At 36.7% G+C, this 20,783-nt stretch overlaps 2 pseudogenes; both read right to left on the reverse strand.

Moving 5' to 3' along the window:
• Positions 1-1,997: 1,997 nt before the first annotated feature.
• LOC107615853 (cationic peroxidase 2-like) lies at positions 1,998-3,436 on the reverse strand (annotated as a pseudogene).
• Positions 3,437-5,798: 2,362 nt separating this feature from the next.
• LOC107615852 (serine decarboxylase-like) lies at positions 5,799-8,599 on the reverse strand (annotated as a pseudogene).
• Positions 8,600-20,783: the final 12,184 nt, after the last annotated feature.

Consider the following 20,783-nt stretch of genomic DNA (forward strand, 5'->3'; position numbering starts at 1 on the left):
CCACACGCACACATAATATATATTTATAATTATAATTATTATATATTTATTATATCTAAAATTATATAATTATACTAACGATAATTAATAAATATTAAATAAATAATTTTAAATTATTTATACTAATTTTTTATTATCTCTCAGACATTATTTATCGTTATACTACCATACATATATATTAACCTTGCTCTAGCCATGTCCACTTCATAGATACGATCAGAAAGAAGTGAAATTCAAATTCAAGTTTTAGAAGTTTTATGAATTTGGGGAATAATGGTGGGTCGTTGTCGTCACTATTTATTATCTGTTATTGTTATCACTTCCCATTAAACTTATTACTGTATACAAAACAAGTGACAAAGGAAAAAGACTCAATAATGCTAAACTACTCCATCGGAAAGACTTATATCATTATTATTTACGCGTAACTTCTATAAATTAAAAACTGGCCGGGAATTAGGCCTATTGAACCATTGCAGATCAAAATTCTGATCTACATCAGCAATTCATAAACTCATCAATAAATTCATTAAAGGGCTAGCTGTAACCTGCAGCTGCATGGCATTGGATAACTATTATATGTAATATTAGAATGATTAAAAAAACATAAACTTATTCATTTAGTATATATTAATGGGAGCTACTCAAACGAAGATGCAAAAAACATTTTTTTATGAAGATGCTTTGTATAAAAGTGTAATTTATTAATTTGGCCACACTTCAAATAAAAACAACACTTTTATAACATATCAAAATCTAACCCTACAATCCATCATCTAAGGGTCAAAAAAAAAATCATCACATGAAGACAATTATAATATCTTCATGGGAGTACCCAATTATATTAATAATAATAAATATTAAATAAAATAAATTTAAATTATTTTTTACTAATTTTGTTTAATTATTAAATATTTTTATTATTGTGAAATCACTATTTAGTTCCTACTAAATTGTTTTAAATTTAATAATATTTAAAAAACAAAAAAAATCAGTCAAAATAATTTAAATTTATCTTATTTATCATTATTAATTATTAATATAATTAATAAAAATTAAATAAAATAAATTTAGATTTTTTTATCAGCCTAATTTAAATGAGACAAAGTAAGATATACTATATTGTTAAGTCATTTTCGATGCTCAAGTTTTTTATATATATATATATATATATATATATATATATATATATAAAGGAAAAATATAGGGTACTAATATACTATCTGTCAACTTATTATCAACAATAATTAATTATTATATTTTAAACACATGTATAAAGAGACACATTTAAGAAATATATCTATAAAGACATTTTTATTAGACACAGCCATAAAAAAATATTTTTATTAGACACATCTACAAAAACACTTTCATTAAATACCGTTATAAATCAGAGTTGAGAGAAGTTAGCAAAAATGTTGTTAGTAACGTAGCGGAATTGATATATAAATTACTTAAAGTTATTTAAAATAATTGAACCATTTACGTTTATCCCCAGAACAATCCATGATATATATATATATATATATATCCATGAACCATCAGAGCTACCGACGAACAAAAAACCAAAAAGAATAAATATTTTGAAAATGAAATGTTAGGCGTTATTTATTAACTTAATACTTAATATTTAATAGTAAATATTCATATCATTTGGTTCAGTATATGTAGATTCATCTCGTCATATAATTTTTCTAATCATTTACATGTGCAAATTAAAACATACTAATATAATAATAGGCATAATAATAATGTGTAATAATACTCTAAACAAATCTACAGGGAAAAAGATACATAAGAGTACCTGAAAATAAGCAAATAAAAAGCATCCATTGTTCACTCCATTCATCAATTACATTTGGCTGTAACATTTCACACGAGAAATATTTGATCATCAATGACCAGCGAAAACTTTCTTTTTTTTTCTTTAAAAAAATAAAAAGATATTATACATACACTTTTGATGATTTGCAAATGAAAACACATATACTATTAAGCTACACATTTATTTGATTGAAGTAGTCAGTTAAAAGCAGAACAATGCAAATATTGCGAATTTCACCATCAGCACCAGTCTTGATTCCAATGTTGCCCATCTTAACCATAGAATTTCCAAACTCAAGGCTGAAAGAAAAGCCAAGCATCTCTCTTAGGCTTAAGTATCTCTGCACAAACATCTTCGTGGAAGCATCATTCCATAGTGCCTCATCTGACTCAAGAATTCCACGTCCATTCCTCAAATTAGCATAGTAAGAAGTATCAAATTTCAGTTGGCTTCCGGTATCTAAGGAAACACGGTTGCTACCTCCACTGTTTTGAGGGCAGAGTGCTTGTAGTTGCGGAACAAATGAAGGGTTAATGGAAGGATCAAGTCCATTTCCGATGAAGTTGTACAATCTGTTGCTGAAGAATTGGCATGCTGCGATACTTATCATATGTCCTCCTGTCCACATACTCATCAAACTTTTTCAGTTAACCATATCAAACTTTTTGTACAAACATGTTTTTTAAATTTGCGTTAAATTTGGATAGAAATTTTTTATTTGTTTAATATTTTTTTTTAAATCAATAAATTTAATCTGTAACAAATACTATATATCCCACAAAATGATTTCTTTCAAAGGTTCAAAAATTTAAACTAACAAAAAAATTATATATATAATTATATCTCTAACAAATATAATATAATCTTAGTATGATTACCTACAAAGGTAATGAGGTCTTTGTGTTGAGGCCCTTTGCTGCAAACTTCTGTTTTTGAACATCAACAGAGTCCGTAGGTGCAGGCAAGTTGTTAACATCCGAAACTTGTGACACACGACCATCTTTACGTCCGGTAGGCACTTGCCAACTCAATCCACCGCTCTACAAACAAAAATATTGTCAATATTGTTACTTGTTCGTTTTAAATAGCTAAAAACTCACGTACAGATGTCTTTATGTAAAGTTGATAGCTAAGAATTAGCAGATGATTTGACAGGTTTAACTAAATTATCATCTAATAACTCTCAACTATCAACTTCACTTAAAATTAACTGTACGTAAATTTTTATCTTTGCTTTAAAATTTTATTTTATTATTGTTGTGTATATATACCAGGAGGACGGAGTCGCGAGCAGCAAGGGCAACAATATCGGCGCAAGACACAACGCCAGGACATGCAGCCTCGAGTTGTGTCTTTGGGTCATCAATGACCTCGAATCTTCTAAGTCCGAGGTTTGCAAATGCTGTTTTCTCGGTGGCAGAGCCGGTAACGAGGACAGAAGCGTCACAACCTTGGACAAAGCAATCATGGAAGTGCATACTGAGTAAGCCAGCAGCTAGAGCAGGGTCGGAGTTAAGATGGGATTGAACCATGGACTTGACAATGGACTCGGCTTTTGGACATGTAGTCACATAGAACGGTACCTTGCCAATACACAATAAGGCAATCATAATGAACCTTTTCTTGATGAAAACAACATCCATTTTGGTAATTAATTAAGTTCAAGTAATAATTATTATTTCCTTTATTATATGTATATGATGAGGATGCTAAGCTAATAACCCGTATGCATGGGAATTGGATGATGATAATATAATAGAATCTTTTATAATCAAATATTAACTAAAATGGAATTTGTTGTTACTTTTTTAGTTCCAAGTTTGTAGTCTTGAATAGTGTAAGGCGTACTTCTAGTTCTAGCTACTTTGACGATAAAGTCAATTATGGATTGTAAGAGATATTAGGTTAAGGATCATGTGAGATGAAATTAGATGAGATTAGGTTAAGTATTCTTCCCTTGCTGATGAGTATAGGTAGTTACTTATAGATGGATAATAATTTGAGCGGAGAGTAGTTATGTTACTATCTTGTAATTACTTAATGAGTAAAGATCAAAGTTTATTTGCTGCATTGGATGGGACATATTATATACATGTTATACAATAGATATTCAGTCAAAAAAAAATTGTTGTTAACGTGTGAAGAATTCATTGAAATAAACTACACACTTTATTTAAAAAAGAGGATGAAATATAAAAGGCTAGCTCCAAAGTTAAAAGGAAAGAAGCAAAAAATCACAAGTGCTTTAACACTAGATCCATATCAGTTGTATATCTTCATTTTTTTTATACTAATACGATTTTTCCAAAGAAAAATAACCTGTTTTATTATGTTGATAAACTTGAATTGAGTGTTATTCCATGCTAGTATTTTAGCGGGATAAGTACTTTTTTCGTCTCCAAGGTCTGGGGTCGAAATCAAAATCGTCCTCGACCTTTTTTTTTTTATTAAAATCATCCTCAACATTACAAAACGTTATAAAATCGTCCTTTTTTACTTCAATTTTATTTTTTTTACTAAATTACCCTTCATTATTAAAAAATTATAAAATAAAATAAATATAAATAAATAAATAAATAAAGAAGAAAAGGGAGTGGGGACTGGGGAGAGAAAGAAAAGGGGGGGAGGAGGGGAGAGAGAAGGGAGACCGCCGCCCTGCCCTGCTGCTTTGCCGTCCTGCCGCACCGCACCGCACCGCACCGCACCGCCGCCCTGCCGTCCTGCCGCAACGCACTGCACCGCCGCACTGCCGTCCTGTCGCACCGCACCGCACCACCGCACGACCTTCTCCTTCTCCATACCACCGTACCGCCGCCCTGCCGTCCTGGCGCACCGCACCGCACCGCACCACCGCTTCTTCTTCTTCTTCTTCTTCTTCTTCTTCTGTGAACTGGATTTTTGATGAAATTTGTTGTTGATAAAATTTGTTCTTGCTGAAATTTGAATTTCTGGATTTTTGATGAAATTTGTTGTTGTTGATAAAATCTGTTGATGATGATAATGATGACCATGAAGAGAGGGGCATGAAGAAGCGGGTGGAGGGTTACGGTGAGGGAGTGGGGTGAGGGGGTGGGGGGTTACGGTGAGGGAGTGAGGGGTGGGGGGGTACGGTGAGGGGGTGAGGGAGTGGGGTGAGGGGTGGGGGGGTTATAGTGAGGGGCTTGATGCTGGTGGTGGTGGTGGTAATGTTGGTGTTGATGGTGGTTGTGGTGATATGGTGTTGTTGTTGTTGATGGTGGTTGTGGTGGTATGGTGTTGTTGTTGTTTGGTGGTCTTGGTGGTGGTAGTAGTGGTGGTGGTGGTTGGTGTTGGTGGTGGTGTTGGTGTTGATGGTGGTTGTGGTGGTAATGTTGGTGACAGTGGAGGTGATGGAGTGAGGAAGGTGAAGAGGAGAATGATGATGATGAGGGTATTTTGGTCCAAAAATTCGAAAAAGGATGATTTTAAAGCGTTTTTGAATGTTGAGGATGATTTTAATAAAAAAAAAAAGGTCGGGGACGATTTTGATTTCGACCCCAGACCTTGGGGACAAAAAAAGTACTTATCCCTATTTTAGCAGACGTGCATTTTGAAATTTTGATTCTCAAATAATGTTCTATAAAATTACAATAATTAGTTTCTTAAGAATGCATTTTAACATTTTAATTCTCAAGTGATTTTTATAATATTTTATGTTTACAAAATTTTTAAAATATGATAATTTAATCCACTATCGATAGTTTGTTTTATTTCAGCTAAATAGTTAATATATAGATAGCTAAAGAATAAATTCTCTGAATGAATGTTGATAACAAGCTAATATCTAAAAATTCTCTAAGAACTAGTTGCTATCAAGTGCAAATAAAAATGTCAATAATAGGGAAAACTGATAGGTTATCAAGTGCATCAAAATCTCGATAAAACATTGATACATATATGCCCAACCATAAACCAAATAAAACCTTGAACCCAAGATTGGGAACCGTTACAACTTTCACTTGCCCTTATGCAAAGGGCAAAGACAACAGATTTCACCCACTTCTGAGGCAATGCAATATTGTTGAAACTTGCCATCCTTGAAACATTGAGCACGCTCCTCCACAAGCTCGTTCAGAAAACCATCAAGCTTGCCCTTAGTGACGTTTGGCATCACCACCACATGTGCTATGTTTCTCTGGCATGCCAACTGCCACTTCCGTACAAACTCCTCATCATGTGGCCTTTCAAACACAACTGTGATGCTCAGCTCATTAAGCATTGCACCAACTCCGGCCTTCCTAAGGCGGTCCTTGAAGTAGTGTGCATTCCTCAAGCATTTCTACACTTCTTTCTGGAAACCTCTGTATCCTTTCCGGTTAAGGGTATACCAAAGGAATATGGGAGCATGGCCATTCCGGCTACCCATGATTGTGGCATCCCTAGAAGCAAGGTATTCTACATTATTGGAAAGAACATTGATATGCTCTAATGTTGTTATCTGAACACCACAACGCATTGGGCACCCCACAAATTTGTGGCCAGAAACACTAACACTACCAATGGGCTTCTTAAAAGAGACTTTTGGTGCCTGATATTGAAAAATACAAAATAATCAACATCATTGCTTACATAAAAAAAACTCAAAAATAAGATGGTAAGATGTACATCACTAAAGGAATTGGTCTCAAATCTTGTTTTGGCAAGCAATTAAACTTGTAAATTGTTAAATGCAAGACAAACAACAATGAGCTATAATAGCATAGACAAGGTTATGTGCAAGAACTAAAATGCTAGTTGCTGACATGGAAAACAACGAATTACAACAAAAGTAGAATAATACATAGGAGTTCCAATTAGATAACAGAGGGATAGCAAATATGACTTCAACAGCACATGTCTGAAGTTTAAAGATTTTTGGTACCGTGAACAAGAGAAACTTACAAGTTTCACAAAAGGCATCATGAGACCAAACAAGGCCCCATCACAATGGATGTAGAATTTGTCACGTGAAAATCCAGTATCTTCAAGTGTCTTTATCACCAGATCAAGATCATCCACTGCTCCTTTGACAGTTGTACCTGCAAAGTTCCGTCTATATGAGTCAACATCATCAAAGTAAAAAAAAAGGCGGGAGAGGAGGGGCAATAGAGATAAAGAAACTTGCCTATGTTCACATTTACAATAGTTGGCTTATCTTTGTGAAGAAGCAGCTTGGCCTTGAAATCATTACAATCAATCTCTCCGGTATGAAGAGTTAGAATCTTCATACAATCCATTTTGTATATATGTGCAGCTTTAAATACAGAATAATGTGATTCTTGTGAGGCGTACAAAATTCCATCCGGAAGGACCTCTCTCCTGCAAATGTCATATTTAACAATATAATCGTGTTCTTTCCAAATTTGCAAAATGTTGAACAAAGTCAAACTAAAACTAACCCAGCTAGGATGCCATGGAGATTGCCCTCAGTACCACAGTTTGTCATATAGCCCCAGTACTCATCTTTCTCTATTTCCCATAACTGAGCAAACCAGTCCAAAACCCCAACTTCAAACTGTCGGGAGTGGACTCCATAATTGCTTTCAATGAATGGATCTCCCAGGTTGTTTATGGAGAAGTGCTGAAGTTGAGAAAGTGCACCGTAGTCGAAATCCAAATTATAAGGGTAACCTGGCATAGATTGTTCACAAATTACATACGAGTATATGACTATATGAGATAGCCTATAAACTCCATAGGTTAAAAGAATGAATATAGGCCTTGAAATGCTACACATCTTCTAGGTAATTTTTGCACAAAATGGAAGCCAGAATAATATAGATGCGTTAATGAATTGTAATGGATCATAAACATTTTTCGTTTCCCTCTAACTAGTGAAAAAAGCACTCTTCATGTAATAGACATGAAGACTTCTTTTGTCATACGTGATTGAATGCTTCATCTACTTCCTCACACAGGCACAGCAGCCTTAAATGCATCTCATTCTTCGCCAAAACATTAAACATAAAACAATCTCAACTACAAATGAAGGATAGCTAAAACGCACATTGTGGGTTGGACAACGAACAAGTTTGTATGCACCACCACTATCAAATCTCAATTATGATTTTTACTCACTTTGTTTTTTTAAAGAAAAAATTAAAAAATGTTACATTATATTTGTTGCCTTCAAATGAAACCACCCGGATAATTATAAAAACATATCAATAAAAACTCAGCAGCTGGAATACTAGGCAAACAGAGGATAACTGGGAAGCAGGTGAGGTTAAACATGTAGTATAAGTTGGTGCCAAGTATTGTGTGGGTGCTGATGCTTGGTTGGTATTACCATCAAGTTAACAAACTTTCTTGTATGTCAAGTCAGAAATCACAGGGCCGAACGTTGCATAGAAATGAACAGAATTACAAAAATACTAGTTGGAACAAACAAAAGCAACGATGATATCCTATCATGAAGCATTTGCTTTTGTGCTAAATGCAACAAGGAAAATGCAATCAAGAAAGCAGTAAGATTAAAAGAGCAAATGCTATCAAACCTAAATGATGTTTTGTCCTTTCAGTCAATGATTTTTTGTATTTGGACAATACACTTGCCATGTAAGCATCCCTTTCCCCTGTAATCTCATCATCTGCATCAGGTTCTGTAACTTCTAGACACTGTGTGTGAACATTTTTTCCCAGTACTATAGCTCTTTTCACGTTCTCACTTTCTGCAACTGTGGGTGGCACAGGTTCTTTGATCACAGCTGACGCATCGAAATCCTCGGGCAATGGTTCAACTATTCCGTTGGTGCCCAAATGGCCACTTCCAACCATTTTGATGCTTGCAACACAAGATTACCTGTAAAAGATGGAGTCCAGGAGTGAATTGAGCAACAAAGTCCATGGTTAAATAAAGCAGCCATCCCTATTTTCCTTTTAGTGAAAACATTTACCAATTTCTATACACAAAAAGGATGCCAGACCAAATCACGATTACCACCAATACAGGAAACTCACGCAAATCTCTTCATTTCATATACATTATTTGAGTCATTTATATACAGAATATAAAAATTATTAAATTATGAAATAAATGAAGATCACAAAGATTTATGGAAAGACGTACAAATTCCAAGGTTGCGAGAACCATACCGGTCAATAAACCGGTGAAGTTACTGGTTTAATGGTTCATTGGTTCGACCGAGGTTCAACTGAGGTTCAACCAGTTTACTGAAACATAAAATAAAATTATTATAAACCTATATATAATTTAAAATATATAAATTTAATAATTTCTAACTTAATAAAATTCAAAATTTCATAATTTCACATCATAAATTATTCATAATTTAATATTAGAAGCTCACATACAACTTAAAACATCAAAGTTTGTAACTAAAAACAACCAAAACACACGTAGTGACAAACACAATGTTCTACTTTTAAAAGAAACATTAACAAACAAGTTTTCGACTAATCAAAGACACAACTCATCAAATTTTCCTGATCATAGTAAAATATTGCGAAGCTGGATCAGATTTTTCTCGAGAAGAACCAGTTTGGGATTCTTAGACAGCATTGATAGCATTGTCTTGTGGCGGTTGATCACTTTATGATTGTTCCATCTTTAATATACAACAAAAACAACCATAAACAAAATTAACTCGGCAAACAAATTTGACCGAATCATGAACAAAATTAACTCAGCAAATAAAATGATTCTAAGTCACAGCAAACAAAATTTAAAATCCAACTAACAACAATCATGAACAAAATTAAGTAATTAACCAAACTAAATGATTCCTACTTCCTAGTCACAGAGGATAAGATATTCAGAACAAAAAATCATGAACAAATCAGAAGTGCTTGACAGTGACGGAGGCACGGCGAACACGGAGAGAGCGCTCTCGAACAGAGGAGACGACGTCAAGCTCCTGCGACGGCGCCGAGCTCATGCACGATGCCTATACATGAGACGGGGCTTCGGGGTTGAGGTGGTTGCGGTGGTTGACGTGGTTGTGGGGCTGCGGTGGCTGTGGGCGGCGGTGCTGGGACAATGGGTGGCTAGGGATTGAGGACTTGATTTTTTCTTCCAATTTCAGAGAGGAATGGGGCTGCGGGGCATTGGGGACTTGGGGTAATGGGTAGTTGATTTACACTCTGTTTGTTTCGAAGGAATATGGAGAGAAAGAAAATGGATGGAAAATCAACTTTTCCATTGTTTGGATCACTAGAGAAAATGGAGAGGAAAAGAAAAAAGCAAGGTTCTGAAAACTGGACCGGTCATCAAACCGTTTTAATCACTGGTTCACAGGTTTACTGGTCCAACCAGTCTAACCGGTGGTTCAACCGAAAAAATTGTTTTAGAACAGCAATGTATGATGGAAAGGGAAGATTGTTGGCTATTTGTCCATAGTTGATTCTAAAATCAGAACCACTTGTCTGTATAAAACTATAAATGTCTCTTGAGAAAAATATAGTTTTGAAATATCAGAAAAATAAAATGCTTAAATTCCTATGCTGAATAAGAAGAATAAGTACACAACCAAATTGATAGAATCATAAAACTAAAATGAATAATATATAAATTAATTAATGGTTTTTGATTCCTCTGAGGATGCAATGTAGTTTCTCTTTCATTCCATGAAGCTAAGAAGGAATAACATTCTGATCACTAAACAACTAGACTAGAATGTTCCATTAGCAAGAAAACATAGACAGAAACAGAATAAGATTACCCCAGATAACAAAATCAGTTTTTTTCATCAACTTTGTGTGGAATCAAAAGAGAATCATGCAGAAGTATACAAGTTACACACCAGAAATAGTGAGAAGCAGCATAAGCAGTTTGAAGTAGGAGGAATTGAATAAATTTGCATGGCCTTGACATGACTTTGACTAATAACACATAAAAATATGCATTGAAAAAGTACAAAATTTCAATAAACATTACTAAACAGAGGCAAGAAAGAACAATCATCATTCAGCAACAAACATTACAAACAGCAACAAGTAATCACACTATTACCAAATTCAAAAAGAATGAAAACCAGATAACCCCAATCATAAACACCATTACCAAATTAAATAAAAAATCAACCAAAAATCACCTTGCAAATCAAAAACTCAATCTCTTGAACTCAATAATTACATCAGTTATCTAACTAAATAATTGCATCACAGTTATCATAAACTGATTTCAAAGCCTAGAAGCAGAGTGAAATTAAAAACATGAAGCATATAATAAATCAAAAGATCACCAATTGCAAATTTTTTAATAAGAACAGAAGTTAAGAACAATTAAAAATGAAAAAAGATTCAAAAGTTTTCAACCCAATTTTAATAAAGCTCATCACAATGATTAACAACAACAAAAAGGACTGAAGGAACAGTGAATCAGTAACACGCAGTGCAAATTTAAAATTTAAGTTATCAATTTAAAATTTATCATCAAATACAATCAGTGAGCAAAACCAATCAACCAAGCACTGACTGAGTATTCTGTTCTGTTTCTGTGACTGGGAAGCAACAAATTCATCAACAAACTCAAGTTACAGCAACAAATTTAACAAATCCAAGTAAAGTATCGATTTACAGCAACATTTAGATTAGCAACAAGGCAAATTTGATTAGCAATTCAGCAACATGCAAAAATACAGGGAGAAAGGAAATCTTAAAAGAGAAAACAGGGAAGCGATGGTGCAGGGACTCACCAACGGTCGACGGCGAGTCGGCGATGTAACACCCTAACTATCAAAATGTCACGCTTCCGGCTGCGGCCCTCTGATAGCTCGAGTATTACCACGACTCTTATAATATTTAAGATTAAAATATGAGCCTGTTTAAAACTTAAAACCGCATAACATTTCGATAACTCTTTTTTTTTTTTTGTGAAAACCTAAACATACATGTACATGCAAAATCAGATACAACTTTAAGATATATATATATATATATACACACACTAATTTACAAATATACATATCATAATTTTCTATCCCTCTTACAAACATAATAAAGATAAAGGCGAGGGAAAATAATAGCTACGGTAATACAAAAGGACCGAATAAACAGAAAATAAACATAACTCTCCTGAAGCTTCGTCTTCCATATCCTGAAAAGGAATAACCTGTAGGGGAGTGAGAACGTCGTCCTCGCTTGTTCTCACTATAGGATTACAGAAATTGCTATAACAAGATACGTAAAGATAAAATCATTCTTAGAGTTCAGTGATCATTGCTCGTCTTATGAGTCCTTCCAAAAACCATAGGTTCACATTCGTAATCCAAAAAATTCCTTTTTGAAAACTTGCTAAATTTCTCAAATATTCTAAAACAAAACCTTTTTCCTTTCTTAAAGAAAATGTCTGAAAAGTTTTTCCTAGACCGCAACCATGAAAGCAGTTACCAACGCGGTATAAATGATCATCCCGTTCCAAGCATAGGTTTATTAAGTCTATACTGAACCGATCAGATACTTTATACAGAACTAGGACTCAATATACCAATCACGGCCTCAAGCCCATCCAATCCAACACGGCCCCCGGCCCAAACAGCTCAATCAGCAACTAACTCATCACAAACCAATCAATTCAAACACAATCACAATTAATGTGGTTCAAGCACAATCAAGAGCAATTACAACAAGTATAACAGTTAGCAGTTAACATAAGTATTCACATAGGCAAACCAAATACAATATGCACACCCAAACAATATCACATAGATGCAAATGATGAATGCCTGTCCTACTGGCTGTGATATCACATTGTCGGTTCAATTGCCAACCCGACACATTCCCATGGGAATGTTGCCCTTCGGTCACGTATAAATGGGAACCCTCTGGGATAACGTGCCCGCCACACGGTCCAGGATGTTAGTGCCTGCACACTCCTGTGATCCAAAAGGATGTGAGCGGGATACTTTGCCTCCGACCTCACATCTACACGTAAGCGGGATTAACCACCGTCCTTACGCGAGCGCCGCAACCTCGACAAGCGGGATTAACCACCGTCCTTGCCAGGTGCAAGCGACTTATCAACAATCTCGTCAATTATCAAATCTCTCAGCATAAGCGGGACGAACCCGGCCCTTACGCCTACCAAACAATAACTCATCAATCTTGATGATATCCACAATCAATCAGGCTCAATACCTTATTTCAAAATCATTCTTGGCCCATTTACTTTTAAATAACAAACGTAGTCAAATCACATCTAGCCAAGAATCACTTTTCAAAACAGAGCCACTTTCCACATCTTTCCAACACTTCCAAAATTCTCAAAACCATGCCAAGTTCAAAATCTCTTTGAAAGACTCAATCATTCATTTCTAAATCAAGATTTGGTCGTAAGATTCCTCAGCAGAGTCCCGAGACTTCAGGGGAGAATAACCTAACTCATTTCTTAAATTCCTTGAAAACCTCCGAAACTTTAACTTCTTGAGTTGAATAAATAGAATAGGGTTTAAACCCAAAACCAAATCGTATTTCCAATTATGTCGAACCAATTTCAAGACCAACCAAACTTAAGCCAAAACCAATTTCAGTTTCATTCTTAAATCTGTTTCCAAGGGCTCGGGAAGTGTTTCAATTTTGATAAATCAAAGTTCCAGAAAATACTTCAAGCTCTTCCTAAATGTCGTAAAGTGAAATAGATTAATTGAAAACCAGGTTTATTTTAAATCCATTAAAACCCCTCCAAAATCTGTTTATGTAAATCAAATTCCAAAACATAAAAAAATTTCATATTTAAATTGATTTTTAAGGCATAACTCCTTTCTTAATAATTACATCAAAAATATAGAGATTTTCCTAATAAGACAAGTTCAAACATAATTTATTTCTCAAACATTTAAGTCAAGCATAATTTATTCTTTTCCAAAATAACAATTCAATCAAAATCTCAGATTTTCTAGAAATTTCGGCAGCATCTCCCCTAAAACTTGGACTTTGCCACCCTTTCCGGGTCCCAACAAAACCAATCATCAACTCTTTCTAACAGGTTCAAGACCAAATCAGTTTCCAATAAAACAAAACTCAACTTTCAAATTATCAAAAATCATTCAAATCAACCAATCCAGAAATCTCTAATTTATCAAAATCATACATTGTTACAATCAAACAGGCAACCATATTCATTCAAGATAAAACCAGACAATTCATAAGACTCACATAACCACCAAAAATACATTTTGTACAGCATATCTATTTATAACAATTTCTAATTTAAATAAAACTAGTTTGTACAAAAGCCCCTACCTCAAAACGCATAACCATAACCCAAACGCGTCACAGAGTCCTTTTCGCCTCAACCCGAACTGACGGCAACCAAAACCTCAGCTCCCAGCCACTTTCGCAATAACCATAGCAACTCTAATCGCAACATATAACAACCGAAACTCAATCGTATAGCGATTAATGCCACAAACCTCAGCATATGATAACAGAACAGTAACTAAAGGGCTTTCAAATCGAAAACGCTCACCGAACGAAGAAGGAGCAGCTGAACCAAAATAGCGGCGATCTCTGAACCGGTTCGGCGGCAGCCCGGCAGCCACCTCAAGTAGCAGCGGCGACCGCACTCCGGCAATGGCGCCTGGAACCCACATACAGAGACGTTAAAGCTTCCAGAATCTTAAACGAATGAAGACCAAATTCAAAAACCCTTACCGGCGACGGCAGCGGGGTTTTCCGGCGGCCAGAGGTGCAACGGCCATGGCTGACGGCGATGCGAGCTCCATCAATGGCGGCTTGGACCACAGGAACCCAGGCAGCGGCGACGGCAACCACCGAATCGGCACTCACGGCACGACAACGGCGGAAGAAGGTCTCCCTCCGCGCATCCCCCTCTCTCTGTGCGCGAGAATGCGAAGGTGGCCGCGCGGCTCCTCTGCAACAACGGCGGCCACTCCCTTGTTTGGCGCGGCGGCGGCCAGGGACTGGGTGCGGCTCTCTCCTTCGTGACCTCCTCTCTCTCGCCTGAGTTCTGACCCGCAACGGCGTCGTCTTCAACGGGCAGCAGCGGAGTTGGGAGAAGCTGCGGCGACAGCAGCTCTCGGTTCGTGGGTCACCAAGGACGGCGACGCGGCTCGAAGCCCCAGGGACGGCAGCGACAAGGCGCGACTTCGGCCCCTCTTCGGCGCCTCTTCTTTGTGACGGTGGTAGCAGCGGAAATGGGTTCGACTGCGAGGCGTGGTGGCACGGAGGCGAGGCAGCAGACGTGATCGACCGTGGCGGCAGCAACTCCTTCCTCTGGCCGGCGCGCTTTCCTCCCTCTCTTAATCTGCAACTCAGCCTCTCTCTCTCTCTCTCTCTCTCTCTCTATTCTGTTCGTTCCTTTCTTCCATGGAAAGGGAAAAAGGAGAATCGTGTGCTGCTGCTGCTGCTTTGGGGGGAAAAGGGATGAAAGGGGTAAGGGTCTGCTGCTGTGGCTGTGTGTGTGTGTGGGGGGGGTGAAGGGAACCGGGTCGGGTACGGGTCACTGGGTTAGGGTTTCTCTTTTTGAAAATTGGGATCAGGGACATTTTAGTAATTTCACTTAAAAATAGGGATAATATAGTAATTAGAAATAAATTCTAAATCAACAAAATTAATGTATAGAAATACTATTTGCTCCTCAATTTTTACAAATTATTTTCCATAAAATGTCCCAACCAAATAATTAGAAGTAATATATTTAATTTTCTTCATTTTCCAAAATAGCAGTACTAATATTTAAAATATTAATCATTCAATTCAAATCATATAAAATTCTTATTATTTCATAACTAACAACTTTATAATTCAAATATAGAAAATAATTGTAAAATTGGATAATAACCATAACTTATCTCAAATTCAATAAATCAAAACTTGCCTTAATTATCTTTAATAAAATAATTTTTGAAATTAAGGCTATAAATAACTATATGATTTGAGACTTGATCATAAAAAGACTTTTCAAAGGTTCTGGGTCTTACATTCTACCCACCTTATAAAAATTTTCGCCCTCGAAAATTGATACAAAACAAAAGAAATTTCATATCAGTTCACCCTTGAACACATTTAAGGAAGAAGCAAAAATATCTCAAAATATAAACATATATACGATTTTCAAATACTTTGATTGTCATATGTATAAGGATGCAAAGGTAGAAGTGTGAGTGCAAAGCAAACATTACGAGGTAGGCTCAATGCAAAAGGTGACATGGGTCAAACATGTGATAGTAAGGCAAGGCATTGAAGGTTATAAAACAGGATGAGTTTACAACGACGTGCTCAACATCCTCACACTAATCTCATCTCAACCTCAAAGCTTCAACCTTCTAACTCCATTAAGCACTTTACAATCCCCATATCCGATCACAAGCTTGACAACCGCAACCCGTTCGCAAGGAACAAAAGACCCACAACTCATAACGTTGTACACTTACCGCTTCACCTCCCATATACACATATCACGTCTTAAAGAACTAACGCATCGCGTTACTACGTCTACAAGTCGCACGTGATATCAAAATAATTCTCGAGTTTACTCAGAAAGATAAAAGACTTTGAAAAAGAAGGACAAGTGATAAGCAGATATTTTATACGCTTTTTGGGGATAATTTCATATAGTTTTGAGTATGTTTTAGTTAGTTTTTGGTCTATTTTTATTAGTTTTTAGGAAAAATTTATATTTCTGGACTTTACTATGAGTTGTGTGTTTTTCTATAATTTCAGGTATTTTTCTGGCTGAAATTGAAGGAGCTGAACAAAAATCTGATTCAGGCTGAAAAAGGACTGCTGATGCTGTTGGATTCTGACCTCCCTGCACTCAAAGTGGATTTTCTGGAGCTACAGAACTCGAAATGGCGTGCTTCCAATTGCGTTGGAAAGTAGACATCCAGGGCTTTCCAGCAATATATAATAGTCCATACTTTGCACAAGAATAGACGACGTAAACTGGCGTTCAACGCCAGTCCTCTGCCCAATTCTGGCGTCCAGCGCCAGAAAAGGATCAAAAGCTGGAGTTGAACGCCCAAACTGGCATAAAAACTGGCGTTCAACTCCACAAATGGCCTCTGCACGTGAATTGCTTAAGTCTCAGCCCCAGCACACACCAAGTGGGCCCCAGAAGTGGATCTCTGCATCATCCATCATAGTTTATCCAATTTTTGTAAACCTAGGCTACTAGTTTAGTATTTAAACAACTTTTAGAGACTTATTTTGTATCTCATGACATTTCAGATCTAAACTTTGTATTTTTTGACGGCATGAGTCTCTAAACCCCATTGTTGGGGGTGAGGAGCTCTGCTGTGTCTCGATGAATTAATGCAAGTATCTCTGTTTTCCATTCAAACACGCTTGTTCCTATCTAAGATGTTCATTCGCGCTTAACTGTGATGGAGGTGATGATCTGTGACACTCATCACCTTCCTCAAATCATGAACGTGTGCCTGACAACCACCTCCGTTCTATATCCGATTGAATGAGTATCTCTTAGATTCCTTAATCAGAATCTCCGTGGTATAAGCTAGAACTGATGGCAGCATTCATGAGAATCCGGAAAGTCTAAACCTTGTCCGTGGTATTCCGAGTAGGATTCAAGGATTGAATGACTGTGATGAGCTTCAAACTCCTGAAGGCTGGGCGTTAGTGACAGATGCAAAAGGATAGTAAATCCTATTCCAACCGGATCGAGAACCAACCGGTGATTAGCCGTGCTGTGACAGAGCGCGTGAGCGTAGTTTTCACTGGAAGGATGGATGGTAGCCATTGACAACGATGATCCACCAATACACAGCTTGCCATAGGAGGACGTGCGTGCGTGAACAAGAAGACAGAGGAAAGCAGAGATTCAGAAGACCAAGCATCTCCAAAACTCCAACATATTCTCCATTACTGCATAACAAGTAACCTTTAATCCATGCTCTATTGTTTATTTGCAATTCAACTGCTAAACATAATTGACTTCCTGACTAAGATTTACAAGATAATCATAGATTGCTTCAAACCAACAATCTCCGTGGGATTCGACCCTTACTCACGTGAGGTATTACTTGGACGACCCAGTGCACTTGCTGGTTAGTGGTACGCGTTGTGAAAAGTGTGATTCACAATTCGTGCACCAAGTTTTTGGCGCCGTTGCCGGGGATTGTTCGTGTTTGAACAACTGACGGATTATTTTGTTGCTTAGATTAGGAAAAAATTCTCTTTTTTTGGTTTAGAGTCTTTTATTATTTATCCCTTGTTAAAACACTTTAAATTTATAGCTCAGTTAGTTAGAACGTGGTGTTTATGTTCATGGTAATTGGCTATCATATTTTTAAAACCCTCTTCAAAAATCATTTTTCTATTAAATCCTGTGCCAAACTTTAAGTTTGGTGTTTTCTTGTTGATTTTTCTTAAAATTTTTGAAAATTTCCATAACTCATTTGGCTAGAGCGTTAATCTGTGTTCTTGGTAATTGGGTTAGAGTCTTTTATATTCTTTTCAAAACCTTCTTTTTCATAAATAATATTTTCTCTATTAAATTTTGTGCCAAACTTTAAGTTTGGTGTTTTCCTGTTGATTTCCTTTGATTTTCGAAAATTTTGGTTTGGTCTTGATCTTAAAATTTTTAAGTTTGGTGTTCCTTGGTGTTTTCTCTCCAAATTTTTCGAAAACAAGGAGCACTAGATCTAAAAATTTTAAATCTTGTGCTATCCTATTGTTTTTCTCTTTCCTCACTAAATTCAAAAATATCTTTTCTCTCTACTTTCAAAACAAATTTTTGAAAATTAAATTAAAAAAAAAATTTTTTCAGATTTTTTTAAAATTTAAAATCTTTTCCAAATCATATCTTTTTCAAAACTTCCTAACCACTTTCTCTCTCCTCATTTTTTCAAAAATCTTCACCTATTTTTATTTATTTTATTTTAATTTATTTTATTTTCGAAATAATTAAAAAAAATAATAAATAAATAAATAAAATAAAATAAATAAAAAGGTAAATCAATCCAAGTTATATCCCTTTATCCATCATGGACATAAGTGGAAGTGAACAGTCCAGGAGGACTCTGGGGTCATATTCTAACCCCTCTACTGCTTCATATGGGAGTAGCATCTGCATACCTTCCATTGGAGTTAGTAGCTTTGAGTTGAATCCTCAGCTCATTATCATGGTGCAGCAAAGTTGTCAGTATTCCGGTCTTCCACAGGAAGAACCTACAGAGTTTCTGGCACAATTTTTACAAATTGCTGACACAGTGCATGATAAGGAAATAGATCATGATGTCTACAGACTATTACTGTTTCCATTTGTTGTAAAAGATCAAGCTAAGAGGTGGTTAAATAACCAACCTAAGGCCAGCATAAGAACATGGAAACAGCTGACAGAAAAATTCCTGAATCAGTATTTTCCTCCAAAAAGGATGACACAGCTAAGGCTGGACATCCAAGGCTTTAAACAAGGAGATAATGAATCTCTTTATGATGCCTGGGAGAGATACAGAGAGATGCTACGAAAATGCCCCTCTGAAATGTTTTCAGAGTGGGTTCAGTTAGACATCTTCTACTATGGGCTTGCAGAAGGAGCTCAGATGTCTCTAGATTACTCAGCTGGTGGATCTATCCATATGAGAAAGACAATTGAAGAGGCTCAAGAGCTCATTGATACAGTTGCCAGGAATCAGCATCTGTATCTAAGCAGCAACCCTTCCATGAATGAAGAGGTTAAAACAGTAACTGCTGAATTCAGTACTGTAAAACAAGCTGCTGAATTCAATCAGCAATTGGATTTTCTAACAAAGCAGCTAGCTGAATTCAAGGACAGGCTACAGGAGACAAGGATGGCTAATATACATATGGACGAACAGTTTAAGCAAACAAAGCAGCAGCTATCAAGGCAAATAGCAGAAGAATGCCAAGCAGTTCAATTAAGAAGTGGGAAAACATTAAATACCCTACCTCAAGGCATCAAAAATTCAAGAAATGAGCAACCCACCAAAGATTCACCTGAGGACAGTAAGAGCCCAGGGAAAAATAATTCTGGCACTAAAACGCCAGAAAATGGGGGGAAGGCTGGCGCTGAACGCCCAGACCATGCCCAAAACTGGCGTTCAGCGCCAGAAACAAGGCAGGATTGGCGTTCAACGCCAGAAATGGGCAAGAATCTGGCGTTGAACGCCCAAATGGGGCAGAATCCAGCGTTGAACGCCCAAAATGGGCACATTTCTGGCGTTCAGGCGCCAGGAACAGACAGTGAGCTGGCATTTAACGTCACTCCAGCTTCTGACTCTGGCACTCAATTGCCAGTGAGGGATCAGACACACACAAGTGCTGATAACAACCCCTCTAAAAAGGCTTCTTTAACCACTAAGGTTGAGGAATATAAAGCCAAGATACCTTATCCTCAAAAACTCCGGAAAGAGGAGCAGGATAAGCAATTTGCTCGCTTTGCAGATTATCTAAGGACTCTTGAAATAAAGATTCCATTTGCAGAGGCACTTGAGCAAATACCTTCTTATGCCAAGTTCATGAAAGAGATCTTGAGTCATAAAAAGGAGTGGAGAGAAACAGAAAGAGTTCTCCTCACTGAAGAATGCAGTGCAGTCATTCTGAAAAGCTTTCCTGAAAAGCTTAAAGACCCCGGGAGTTTTCTGATACCATGCATATTAGAAGGTGATTGCACCAAGACAGCTTTATGCGATCTTGGGGCAAGCATCAACCTGATACCTGCATCCACTATCAGGAAGCTTGGCTTAACTGAAGAAGTTAAACCAACCCGGATATGTCTCCAACTTGCTGATGGTTCCACTAAATACCCATCAGGCGTGATTGAAGACATGATTGTCAGAGTTGGGCCATTCGCCTTTCCCATTGACTTTGTTGTGCTGGAATTGGAGGAGCACAAGAGTGCTACTCTCATTCTAGGAAGACCCTTCCTAGCAACTGGACGATCCCTCATTGACGTCCAACAGGGGGAAATAACCCTGAGAGTCAATGATGATGAGTTTAAGTTGAACGCTGTCAAAGCCATGCAGCATCCAGACACATCAACAGACTGCATGAAAGTTGA

Source organism: Arachis ipaensis, chromosome B9, assembly GCF_059453495.1.
Source record: "Arachis ipaensis isolate K30076 ecotype BB chromosome B9, ASM5945349v1, whole genome shotgun sequence".
Lineage (NCBI taxonomy): Eukaryota > Viridiplantae > Streptophyta > Magnoliopsida > Fabales > Fabaceae > Arachis > Arachis ipaensis.